Source organism: Phascolarctos cinereus, unplaced genomic scaffold (genome assembly GCF_003287225.1).
Source record: "Phascolarctos cinereus isolate Bilbo 61053 unplaced genomic scaffold, phaCin_HiC Scaffold_3;HRSCAF=262, whole genome shotgun sequence".
In the NCBI taxonomy this organism is placed as follows: domain Eukaryota; kingdom Metazoa; phylum Chordata; class Mammalia; order Diprotodontia; family Phascolarctidae; genus Phascolarctos; species Phascolarctos cinereus.
The window spans coordinates 83979485-83993657 of NW_027555736.1; the positions used below are offsets into that span (position 1 = coordinate 83979485).

The following is a 14173-nucleotide window of genomic DNA, read 5'->3' on the forward strand; positions in this document are numbered from 1 at the left end:
TGTCTATGGAATGTCTATTGTCTACCTGTGTACAAATAAACACAATTTCTCCCCTTCCCATGTAGACTTAGAGAAATCCATCCCATGACCTTATGGTCACAGCATACATGAAGGAAGGCCACAGCACAATCAGGACTTCCTAAGGCTGTGTGGGTGTTTTATATACATCATGCTTGCTTTTTTTCCAGTCAGGCAGAAGTGATTATGGACCTTGCGGAGCATCAGTTTAACTGCTGACTATTTTACAGAAGTGAAAAACCAACATTGGGTTGAGCCAATTGAGTCTCTTAAAACATTCCATAAGAATAAAGTGTGGGCGGGTGCTTTTGATCAGCTCCCCAAGAGTTTTTCACTGCAAATATGCCTGCTTGCTAACAATTGCACAGAGTCACTTCAGGACTACAACTGTTGAATAAATACTACAATCTTTCCCTGTATCTTATTGCCTGTTGATGGAGGTTTCTATACAGATTTATGGGATCCTGTCCGAGAAAAATGATGATTTCAAGAAATGGTGTATGAGAAACTGCATGGTAGGATGGCAAGAGCAGTGGACTGAGGAGCCATTCACCAGGACCGGGTTTTAGCCTTAGCTCTGCCACGAACTTGCTGAGATTTTAGATGAGGCCTTCTTTGGCCCTTCTTGGGAAGGAATTAAATGGGAAAGAAGGGAAATGGACTAGCTAGTCTCTAGTTCTCCTCTAGGGTATAAGAGTTTATGTTTTTTTTTTAAGTGGGGGAGAGTAACTAATTTATCCCACAAACTAATTTTATCCCCCCAAACAAAAGCCACGTTGGCAAGACGAGAAATGAGTCAGTTAGTAAGAAAGTAGAGCAAGTGAAGGGCAGAGGCAGGGGAGGTGGACCATTTGTCCACTGTTAAAATTATTTTCCCAACACACAGAAGACATGGGTATTTCGGATGATGAATATATTATTTTAAAGCATGAGCATTTATACCTAATTTACGTTTTGACAATTGTATGTAAACAACAATGTAAACCAGTTCATAAACATAATATAGTTTGTTGTTCTGGCAAAGTAAAAAGCCAATTAACTTTGGTCAGTTTTTCCTCTGAGAAAAGCAAAACCACTTCTGATTATTTGCTACATTCACAAGTAAGAGGCCTAAACAGGGGAGGGTCAGGAGAACTGTGGACAGTAAAAAGTATTTGAAAATTTTAAAGCTGCAGTGCATAAATCTTTGAAAAACTTGAACACGAAAGCACTAAATGCCCAAAAAGTGGGGGAGGGAAAACAGGTTGAGGATAAGAAAAGTGTGTCCGGTGTATCTGAGTAGTGATACTTTGGTTTATCTACATTTAAGTACTGTTTGTTAGCCACCATTGCTACACGTAAATTTGTCTGCCTTATTATTCCTAGAGGTAGAAATATGTATAAATACATATATATATGTATATATATATGTATACATATATATACACACATACACATGCATACACACATACACACACACATATACATACACACACAAAAAACTTGTCTAGCAAATGCTTCATTTACATATTTCCTTGGGTTGTCTTGAGTTTTGGCTACTAGTTGTCAATATTACTAGCCATTTTTATTTCCATCATAAAATCCTGTAACTTATGAAATGGTCTGAACAGAGACTTATAAGTAATAAGGACATAAAGATAATGTACACTGAGTGGTAATGGGTGTAATAATGGGATTTACTTCTTGTCAGTAGGCATGACCATATAACTCAGACATGGCAAAATGAAATAAAGCTCTATTAGGCTGTCCCTGACACTCAAAGATCTTTTATTTACTCATATCCTCCAGTCTTTGGGGTGTTAACATATGTAGGGTGGGATTTTTATTTCCGCTTTCTGGGGTCTTCGCTGTTGGACCTTATAACCTACAGAAAGGAAGTATACACATTTGCATATTAAGATTCTTTCAAATGCCCAACACATCATCATCCTGGGTTTGAGGTCATCACATGTGATGCAAAATCCTCTAAAAAGGTTTGATTTTCATCTTTTATGAAAATTAGTTTCTATTACGTGGTTTGGCTCACAATGTCACATACACACATGCATAGTATAATGGTACAAATAAAATGTATAAATATAAGTCATTCTTTGCTACACCTTAAATGCCAACATGGGATCTTTGATCTGAGAAAAGTGAGGAAAAAAATAACACATTCATGCACCTGGAGAAAAGAAAGGAAAAAAGTAATACGATAACCCTTTTCTGATTGTCTTCTTCTGGCCCATCACTCAAGTGTCGTCAGTGGCACTGGTTCAGAGTGGGAGGAAGGGGAGTGTCCTTTCCTTTCCCTGAATTTTGGGGCCCCATTAGTATGAAATTCCCAGAAAATGGCCCCATTGGTAATCATAATTTTATGTGTATTATGCTGTCTCCCTAAGTGGATTTTAAGTTCCTTGAAGACATGCACTTTCTCCATTATTTATATATTCACCACAGTGCCTTTCACGTAAGAGGAGTACAATATATACTTAATTGACCCTATACTCATGACCCTTTCCCTAACTTCCACCCCCACCCCTATCCCCTTTCTGGCCCCAGTCCTTCAGTGTGTGTTTTTTTTTTTAATTTTAAAGAGATAGAGGGAAACTTTTAAAAAAGTAACAACACATTCTAAGTTTTCTGTGCACACTCGGTTTCTTCTCTAAAGTAGCAAAGCATTAGATAAAACAGCATTTCCTGCACTGCTGGACATACTCTATGAGGTAATTGTTGTTGAAGGACTTTTCAATGCCCTTTTCATTTTCAATTAAATTAACCACAAAATGTACAAATGCAAATACTGAGGAAAGTCTGAGTCTTACAGAAAACAAAACAAAATTGATGTGCTGGAACAGGAATGCTCATCACCTACTTCCACCCAGAGACAAGAAGATACCCATTTTGAGTTTTTGTTTGTTTGCTTAGTTTTTCAAAATGTGGACTGAGCCTTTCTACCCCAAAGACTCCTTTCTGGGAAAGTAATTCTGACATCTAGAAATTAAAATATACATCACACACACAAAACACCCCAAACTAGAACCTGAAAAATTAACACCCACAAAAACCACTTGTGCTTTTAACAGTGGTTTGAAACACGGCATTTTATCATCATCATATTTTTCAGTTGCTACACTGAGATGGCAAAGTTATATGGAAGTTTGTGATGGATCTTTGGGGCAACTTTGGGGGTTTGTACTGCTTTTAGAAAAAAAATAAAAACAAAACAATAACAAAACAAATTCCTCCAATCAACCAATAAGAACCACTCCTACTTATGGGTATAAAAGTCAGGTTGACAAGGCCTGCCTGTCATGTGACCTTTCTGGATAGAGTTGTAGGTAGAGAAAAAAAAATGTCTGGACTACCTACAGAGAGGCAGATATAGGATTCCTTTCTATATTGCCACTATTCAAATTGTTATTTGGTAATTCTGCACGTCTACCCTAAGTGACACGATGTTGTTCAAACTAAATGATCTCAAGTATGATTCAGCATATCCACCTTTGGTGACACAAAGCCTCATTCTCAAACTTTTAGTATGTAGGCATATTAACTGAAGCAATGTATTTTTGTTTTTCCAATCTTAATTTCACCTTAATTTAGATAGATGTGTGAAAAATATCTATAAAGAATGGCCACAAGACAAAGAAAAATAAACATTTATACTCAAATTACAATGATTTTTCCAGTTATTATAAACACTTTCTAATTATTTCTTTTAGAATGATAAATTACATAATAAATTATAAAGTACTAACATTGAAAAATAGTTATAGATAGGAGGTTGTGTTAGTAATGGGAAACATTTACAAACATATTCAAAACACATAGTCAAGCGCATATATATGTATGTATGTATAATACATATACACAATAGTCTTTTTTAATTTGTACCCTGAGATTACAGCAACTTCATAGTTCCATCTAAGTGTGAGGGAACTCATCTGTGATGTCAAGAAAGCTTTACAGTGGGGCAGCTAGGTGGCACAGTGGATACAGCACCAGCCCAAAGTCAGGAGTTCAAATCTGATCTCAGACACATAACACTCACTAGCTGTGTGACCCTAGGCAAGTCACTTAACCCCATTGCCTAGTCAATAAATGAATGAATGAATGAATGAACAAATAAATAAACAATTAAATAAATAAATAAATGAATGAATAGATAAATGAATAAATAAATACATAAAAGAAAGCTTTGCAGAATTGGAATCAATGTGTAAGCAATTTACTACTGGCATCCTGACTTGCCCAGTCATAGTTAAAATTTTATATGTAAATACATGTGTGTGTATGTTTCAGGTGCACAAACTGGATGAACTTGGTTGGGCACAGTTTACTTTGGTATGGTTTATCTCCAGAGTAAAGTGACAAGTGGGTCTTAAGATTGCTGGTGCTGGTGAATCACTTATGACCAATGTGATGTTCGTGAGGCTTTTGTCCAGTGTGGACTGGGTAGTGTTTCTGCAGGTGGGCAAGCTGAATGAGACCCTTACTGCAAGTTTGACGTTTGAAGGGTCGCTCTCTATTGCATGCTCCAAGGTGGACCTTCAGGTTTGAGAGTAGCCCAGAAGTCTTGGAACAAACATTACACTCGTACTTAATGTTTCCATTCTGTTTCTTCAGTGGATATAGGAGTGTTTTGTAACCAGTCAGATTTTTCTTGCTTTTAATGAGATTCATGGCACCTTCACTGCTGTTGGCTGCCAACATGGCTGAGGCATCTTTAGGTTGTATCATGTGTTTGTATGTGACAGCTGTCCCAGCAGTTGGGGACCCACTAGTTGGGCTACATGGCTTGTCTTTCATGCTGGTGTCTGCGCTCATGATAGAAAGGCACTGTGGTGTGCAGATCTCTGGGGTGCTCTCAGTGTAGTAATTTCCAGGATACTTCTGAGCGCAATGAATTTGGAAGAGTAGCTGAGTTGAACAGAGTATGAGGCAAGTTGCCTCCTCCGCTAAGTGTATTACCATAGACTGGATATAGCCTTTGGAAGAGACTGAAGTTATTGATACAATTTATATTGTTCACAGTACCCAGGCTGTTACAGCTCATACCATATGGAGGTAAAGATAACGGGATGATGAGCATTATAAGAGAGGAAAGCTGGAGAAAGATAACTAAGTGATATATAGCCAAGGTAAGACCCCAATCCTTCTGAGCTGTGGTGTGCATTCAAGTAAGGGTACGATTATTAATGTTCTTGAGAAATGGGAGCCAATGGTGAAATCATGTCCCCCAGGCTACCATGAGAGTTGGAGCTTTTCAAGCCTTGGTGGACCACTTATTGCTGAGGGGCTAGGAGTGGTGGATGATAGCATGGGGGAGTGAATAATGGAAGTAGGTCTCTCTATCCTAGGGCCAAGAAGCTTTCAACAAGTCTTCTGCACTGGGAGCTTGGATCAGGTAGATAGTCCAAAGGCATCTAGGCCTTTCACAGCTGCAGTTTTTCCTCAAGTTATCCATGTCCTTTTCTAGAGTGATGAGTGAAATGTTAGCATGGAAGAAGCTCTTTCCTTTTGAATGGCTGGAATCATTTTTCAGAATTTCTTTCACACTGTGTTCTCATCTTTAGGACACTTTTTGGGGAAAGTTCATTTTCCTCAGTGCTTTGTTGCTATAGACTGACTTGTGTTTAAGTGAGGTTCATCCTTACCAGCTCTCTGGAGGAAAGATAGTGGAATCTTTCTGCAAAGTCCCAACAGTACTGCACAAGAGGTTCCTGGCTGGAAGGGATTGGCTTCATAGTGTAGAAATAGATGTTCATTCTTTTCCTGCAGCCAGATTCTGCTCCTGAACAGAGTGAGCAAGGTTCGTATAACACTCCAGTTGCTTTTTTCCTCATTAAAGCCATCGATGAAGTGGTGAAGCTCCCTATTAGAATAGATCCACCCAAAATACTGTCTATTGGCATTCTTGGGAACTGTATCATTGCTGTAGATTTCACCTACCAAGGGTCCAAAAAGTATTCCTTTTGGTATGCATTCTTTGCTTATTACTAATTACTCTGAAGTTCATTGCATATTTGAAAACCAGATTCCTTGTCAAAGATGCCTCCACCTGAATGACAGTGCTTCCATCAGCACCAGAATCCCAGGGTGCTCATCCACAATGTATGTGCACTTCTCATCAAAATCTGCCTCTGTCCACAGTCATGTTAGCATCTTCCATGTCCGTTTTCATGGTTCTCTCTGCCCTCTCAACCAGGGTTGGAAAATTTATGGTGTCAGAGCTACAGTGGATGGCAGCCAAGGTTGTATCCACAAGGTTTCCAAACAAAAATCCAACATTAAGGTAAGTCATACTCATTTCTACACAGTAAACATTTCTTTGTTCTTTTAATTGCTGTCTTAGAGCAAGACTGACTCACATCTCCAGGGTTAACTTTTTCTATGGCTTCTCTCTCTCTCTGTCTGTCTGTGTGTGTGTGTGTGTGTGTGTGTGTGTGTGTCTGTCTGTCTGTCTCTATCTGTCTCTGTCTGTCTCTGTCTCTGTCTGTCTCTCTCTCACTTCTCTCCCAGACAGGTACTGTGGCACTTACTGCTTTTGTCTCACAGAAACACTGGAGGGCTGAGTGTTACAGAACTTTCAGTCTCAGGATGATGAGTGTATTATAGGTAAGATATGTTTTTGACCAGTCAGTATGTGACAGGATTTAAGATTTAGAGGGATACAAAGAATAATTAAGAACATGAGAGGCCATTGGCTCCTCACTCTTTACCACAGCCCCAGCTGCTTAGAGGGCAGGTGAGGAATTAACAACAAGAAAAAATAGGGCCTAGAGTAAAATGATCAATGAATAAATCAATAAGCATTATTTAAGAACCTTCCCATGTGCCAGGCACTGTGCTAAATTCTAGGGATACAAAATGAACTAAAGGACAGTCCCTGTCCTCAAGGAGCTTACAATCTAATGGGGGAGACAACCTGCAAACAAATACGTACAAAGCAAGGTTGTAGAGGATAAATAGAAACAGAAGAAAGGCACTAGAATTGATAGTGGCTGGGGAAGTCTTCCTGTAGAATGTAGGATTTTAGTTGGGACTTACAGGAAACCACGAAGATCAATAATAAGAGCAGAGGAGGAAGAGTATTCCATGCAGGGGCATAGCCAGAGAAAATGCCCAGAGCTGTAGATCGAGTGTCTTGTTTGTGGAACAACCAGGAGGCCAGTGTCACTCAATCTAAGAATACATGGCAGGTGCCAAGGTGTAAGAAGCCTGGAAAGGTAGGAGACTAGGTTGTGAAGGGCTTTGAATGCCAAGCGGAGCATTTTGGATTTGATCCAAGAGACAATAGGGAGTGACTGGGATCTACTGAGTAGGAAGATGGGGAGTATGTGACATGAGTGGGCTTATGTTTTAGGAAAACGCTTTGAGTGGAGGATGGATTAGGGTGGAGAGAGATTTGAGAAAGGCAAACCCACCACCAGTTATTGCAATCATCTAGGCACAAGGTGATGATAGCCTGAACTAGGGTGGGGGCAGTGTCAGCAGAGAAGAGGGCATATTGGAGAGATGCTGTCAAGGTAAAAGTAGCAGGCCTTGGCTACAGATTGGATGTGGGGGGTAAGAGATGGTGAGGATTCCTAGGTGACTCCTAGGTTGTGAACCTGGGGGATTAGGAGGATGGTGTTCTTATTTACAATAATAATGGAGAAGTTAGGGGATGGTGAGGATTTAGTGGGGAAAATAAGTTTGATTTTGAATATGTTGATTTTGAATATGATGTTTATTAGACATCCAGTTCAAGATGTCTGAAAGACAGTTGGAGATGAGAGATAGGAGGTCAGCAGAGAGTCTGTGGCAAGATAGCTAGATTGGAGAATCATTAGCACAGAGATAGTAATTAAATCCATGGAAGCTGATGAGATCACCACATAAAGGAGTAAAAAAGGGAGAAGAGGACCCAGAGCAGAACCTTGAGGGATACCTACCATCAGAGGGCATGATCTGGAAGAGAAATGTTTCATTCATTGTCTGAGACCCCAAGATGTAACACCAAGTACCCACCTTAATGGCTTTGCTTGCATTGTTCCCCATGCCTGGAATGCTTTTACCAGTTCCATTTCACCTGCTTAATTCCTGCCCACCCTTCAAAGGCCAAATCAAACACTAGCTCTTTCATGAAGTCTTGCCTAATTCTTCCCCATCAACTCTGACAGTTTTGAATTTAACCAAGCACTTTGTTTTATAATCACTGGAATGGACAAAGCTCTGGACTCTGAGTTCTGGTTCTGTTGCCTCCTACTTGTGTGACCCTGAGAAAGTGGCTGAGCCTCTCTGGGCCTCTATTTCTGCCTTCACAACCTTCTGAGCCCTGCTCTTCTCTCTGTGTTCCTGAGGATGCTGGGAGCAAACAATCAATCAATCAATAAGCATTTATTATTTTATTACTGTTTGTTATTATTATTATTACTGTTTGCCAGGCACTGTGCTAAGCACTGGAAATATAAATATAATGAATGAAACAATCTCTTCTCACAGGAGATCTTGCATTCTAGTTAATGGGGGAACACAGTAAGGACAATGTATATGCTTAATAAACATTCATAAATACATAGAAGAATACATCTCCACTTAGTTCTGTCCTACATACCAATCAGGGAGCCATTTCTAATTACAAACAACCAATCTGTACTAGTTGGCTCTGGTAAAGAAACAGCATGTTCTTGAGATCACACACAGTCCAGTGGGGATTACAGTGAATAAGTAGGCAGAGAAAGGAGATTTAATTATCCAAACAGTTGCCTGACCCCTGCTTCTAGGCTTTCTATACTTAGAGGACTGGTGTAGAACAGGGGGCACACGAGCCTAGCCTACATTATGCATTGGAAACAAGAGTTAGCAACTAGCTGAGCTAAGGTTGGCCAAGGGGCAGTGACAAATTCTGGTGAGCAGTTCCTGCTGAATTTATACACGTATGGACAAACATACAAAAGGAAATTAAAGACTGAAAGGGTCCAAGTTAGAATTTTATTGTGAAAAAAAAAGTTATAATAAATACAACCTCATGTTCTGATCACAACTGTTATAGTATTTGTGTATGTATATGGCCATAGATGGCCATCATAATTTGTGGGACTCAATCATGTTTGAAAAGATCACACATTTCAGATAAGCCTTTGAAGCAACCAATTACTGGTACTGAGTGACAATTTTCATTGTATTAAGGTCTACTGCAATTATTAGCATCAATGTGCTTCTATAGATGTCCAAGGATATACACACATGGATACTATATATTCATACATATGTGTATATGTCTATATGTAGGCATATACATTATATGTAATATATATGTTACATATATATCTCCAGAATCATTCATGTATATGTATGATGTGTTTATATACATGTATGCCTGAGTCTGGATCCCTACTTCAAACTATGAAATTTTCAGATACCTGTGAAACTCAATTGTGTAGATGCTAATAATTTCACAAGACCTTAGTACAATGGAAATTGTCACTCATAGTACCAGTAATTGGCTTCTTTGAAAGCTATCTGAAATGTGTGATGTTTTAAGCATGATTTGATGCTAAGCATGATGGCTCAGACATCAGAAGATTGTTTGAAGGAAGAGAAGAATTGGGTAGAATAATTATGCAAAGAGTTATTATGTGGAAGAGGGACTTGACTTTTCCTGCTTAGTGACAGAGGATGGAACTAGAAGCAATTGGTGGAAGAGATGGAGAGGCTGATTTAGATGGAAGGTGAAGAAGAGATTATTAATGAACAGAGCCAATCCAAAGGGGCTGCCTCCAGTGGTAGCAGGTTTTTCATCACTATAGACCATTAAGTGGAGGTTGAAGGACCATGTGACAGTGACATAATAAAGGGTATGCATTCTTAGATGGCTACCCAACTCAAGATGCTATTAATCTTGCCTTTTAAATAATCTCATGATCGTTTGCATTCTACAATTACCTTGAAACAAGAATCCAAACATCCTACTCTCAATTGCTTGTGGACTTTTGTCATGCATTACCCTGTCTTTCTTTTTGTTTAGAACACTGCCTTACCAAATGTCACAACTTTGTTACTTTCTTGCCCCATTTATGAGTAGAGAAAAATATGATTGGAAATCATTGGAGAATTCTAGAATTCAAAAGCTTTCTCTAAGGGAAAATGACTCGTTTTTGTACCAGATATCTTTAAAAGGAGAAAATAAATTGCCTTCATTCTACTGATGTGTAATGAAATTAGATTTTTCTTGAACATGATCATTATTCTAGATACGTGATTGCATTAATAGGATAATTGGCTACTCCTGGACTGAGGTAAAATTGGCAGTAAATAGCATGTGCACCTGGATTTTAAAATAGAAGTAAAATATAACACCCAATTTGTTCACTCTGAATGTATCAGTTTGATTTCTGGTATTGAAATGGCATCACCAAGAATGGAAAGAGCTCGTTAAAGTAAGTAAACTAGTCACATACTGCCTGAAAGCATCTTCAACGTACACAATATTAGAAGGCAGCTAGGTGGTACAGTGCACAGAGTGCTGGGTCTGGAGTTAGGAAGATTCCTCTTCCTGAATTCAAATCTCACCTCTGATACTTACTAGCTGTGTCACTGAAGGCAAGCCAATTAACTCTGTTTGCCTCAGTTTCTTCAACTGTAAATGAGCTGGAAAAGGAAATTGCAAATCACTCCAGTATCTTTGCCAAGAAAATCCCAAATGGGCTCATGAAGAGTCGGATATGACTGAACAACAACTGTAACAAACACAAGATTAAGAATCAAGGTTCTAAACCCAACTGTGACACTTTCTATCTATGTAACCTTGGGAAGTCACTAAACCACTCTGATTTTCAGTTTCTATCAATATCAAATCAGGTATAAATGATTTTCGAGGTCCCTTCCACATCTTATGGTGCTATGAATATGGAATGGCATGTTTGGGGAGAACAGGCTGCCTTCTATTTATTTGGGGATAACACTATCTTGAAGATAGCCAGCCCTAAATATCCATTGTCACTAAATGCCATTTTAATCATGGCATTTCTCCACTCAAAAATGTTTACTTGTTCCCCATTTCCATTGTCTGCAGGGTAAAATCTCAACTCTTTCACCTGGCATTATAAATCTTGGAATAGTCAATAAATTAGTAATTATCTGAGTGCCTAATATGTGCCAGGTGTTGTGCTGCGAGGCATTAGGGATACAAATTCAAGAGGGAAATGGTCACGGTTTTCTAGGAAAATACATTTTATTAGGAGAAACCACATGTCATATGCATATATATATATATATACACACACACACACACACACACATATGTATACACACCCCCATGTATGTATAAATGAATATACATATATATATATATATACATGCACAGAAACACAGATGCACACATACACATATGTATATACACACATATGTATATGTATAGTTATTGTATCATTTCAGTCATGTCCAACTCCTTGTGATCTCATAGGCCGTTTTCTAGGTAAAGATACTGGAGTGATTTGCCATTTCCTTCTCTAGCTCATTTTACAGATGAGGAAACTGAGGCAAATAGGGTTAAGTGACTTGCCCAGGGTCACACAGCTACTAAGTATCTGAGGCCAGATTTGAACTCAGGAAGAGGACTCTTCCTAACTTTATGCCTGGAACTCTATCCACTATGCCACTTAGCTGCCCTGTATGTGTTTACACACACACACACACACACACACACACACACACACACACACACCCTCAGAAAAATATATGCTAAATAAAGACAAGATTATTTGAGGCATAGAGGGCACTAGGGCTAGTGATCAGGAAAGGCTTCATGTAAACATTGGCAGTTAAGCTGAATCTTGAAGGAAATTAGTGTGTCTAAGAATTTAAGAGGTACAGAACAAAAAACCCTGGCTCAGGAGTAAGAAAATTTAAGTTCAGACCCAGTGTTCATTACTTACTACTTGTGTGACCTTGATCAAGTCACTTAACTTCCTTGGGCCTCAGTTTCCTCATCTGTAAAATAAGAGGATTGGTCTAGATGACCTTTTGGGGTCTGCTTCAGCTCTAAATCTGTTATATAAAGATCCTATTACACAACATAACTCTAAATCAAACCCAGGGATTGAGTTGGTTAATAAGCATAGCACTGTGACATTCTCCTGGATCCGTAGCACCTGTCTGAGCAGCTGAAAAGCCCTCAGAGGTTACAGGAATGCCATATGGAGAGGAAAGCTGTAATCCACAAATAAAAACAGCCACGAATCTGGGGAACTCAGCTGAGCAGCAGAACAAAGCATCTAGTGGTCTCATCAGGTGAAGATGAGTCAAGTAGGTAGGTGGGGGATCCTGCATTACTATGCAAACAAAGCTTGATCAGGGAAAACAGGAATAGGAGCCAAAGAAGAGGGTCGAAGTCATGTACAAAACTGATCCAGAGTTAAGCAGCCAGATAGTAAAGGAAATGGTGAATTTCACACCTATTGGGAATAGAAACTCTATTTCCCTCAAGTTCTCCAGGGACCTCGTCAAAGACTCTCCAGCTAATGGCTCCAACCTACTTCTTCAGCCTTTTCTTCTACCACTCTTCCACAAACCAAATTATTCCAACTCAACTTAATTTTTTGTTACCTACCAGATTGTTCTCATGCTTTCCTACCTCAATATTTTAGCCGATGCTGTTCCCTCTACCTGAAATGGGATCCTTCCTTCTCTTCTTAGTTCTCCAAATTCTGTTCATCCTTCAAAGCTCAGGTCAAATGTTCTCCTAGAAGCTCCTGAGCCATGCTGTCTCTGCAATGCTGCATTGCATCAGTGTCCAGTGCTACATAATTCTGCCACTGCCACAGCCAAAATAGGTCTACATAGCATTTTGAATGCTATATTTGGACATCTTTGGAAGAGCAAGCTAATTATCATGGACTGATCGATTCCCAAAACTACAATGGCATTTAAAAGGTATATTGCCAGTCATATGTTTATACACACACAGATGTGTGTGTGTGTGTGTGTGTGTGTGTGTGTGTGTATACTAATCTCTCCTTTCTATATGAATTAGAAAGAGAATTGGATTTGAGGTCAGAAGACCTTGGTTTGAATGGGAGTTCTTCCACTTCCTAGTATTGTAACCCTAATTAAGTCACTTAATTACTCAGAGAACTTAACTGTTCTCAGTCTCTCCCTTTATAACATAGTTTGAGCTAAGATCCTTTCTAGTTCTAAAATTCTAATTTTCTGTGATTCTCTCCAGTGAGAGTTCAAGCTCCATGAGAATAGGGATTACATTATATTTCTTTATAGCTTTCAAAACACCTGGAGTCATTCAATACACATAAAACACGCTTCAGAAGCAAGTATTGACTGATTGTTAAACATTGTATACTCCAAGGGACTGTCCTAGGTTTTATTTTAGTGAACTGAAATGTGGTTATATTGAAACCTCTTTGAACTACGTAGCCCCTTCCATATACCTTTTCCTTCTAAGGACATTTTCCTTATAATGGTGCTTGCTGTAGCAAGTCTAGACAGCCCTTACATGGACACATGCATGGGGCTAGCTGGGCATGCTGAACATTAGGAGGAGCATCACGCCCCCAGTGGGTCTCTAAGCAGCAAACTGTCAGATGACCCAGTTCAGTTTCCACTGTGCCCCTGACCAGCTGTGTGGACTTCAGCAAGTCATCCAGCTTCTCCAGGTTCGGATTTCACCATTTGTACAATAAGTGAGTTGAGGCAGACAACTTCAAAGGTAAGTCCTTTTTGACTCTAACAGTCTATAATTTTGTGAGATTCTATGAACAATTCTAAATAAAGCTTGAAGATCTGTGAAGACTGTTCCTGGAGGGAAAAATCTAGCTTATTTTTAATCTTTTTCATGCTCTAGGCTGCTACCCCCCCCCCCGCCCACCACCAAATAGTAACTAATCTGGAGGAAGGCTTTAGGCAGAGTTACCACCTAAACATCCCCCCCAAGATTCTTGGGGATCCACAAGAGGGGCCACCCTCAATCCTTCAGGGCAAGTAGCAAAGGCTTCCTGGGCATGGTAAACTAGAAAGGGGAATATTTTCTGTGTTGTGCTTGGAGCCCCAGATTTTTGAACAATTGCACTGAATCAGGCCTTTTGTTGAATGGCTTAGTATTATTTCTGGAGAATTGAGAAAGGGACCATGAAGCAGTGTCAATGTAGAGTTAAGAAGACCTGAGTTCTAACTC

General features: G+C 39.3%; 1 pseudogene; it reads right to left on the reverse strand.

Annotated features, from left to right (window-relative positions):
- Positions 1 to 4269: 4269 nt before the first annotated feature.
- On the reverse strand, positions 4270 to 6291 carry LOC110192758 (PR domain zinc finger protein 1 pseudogene; annotated as a pseudogene).
- Positions 6292 to 14173: the final 7882 nt, after the last annotated feature.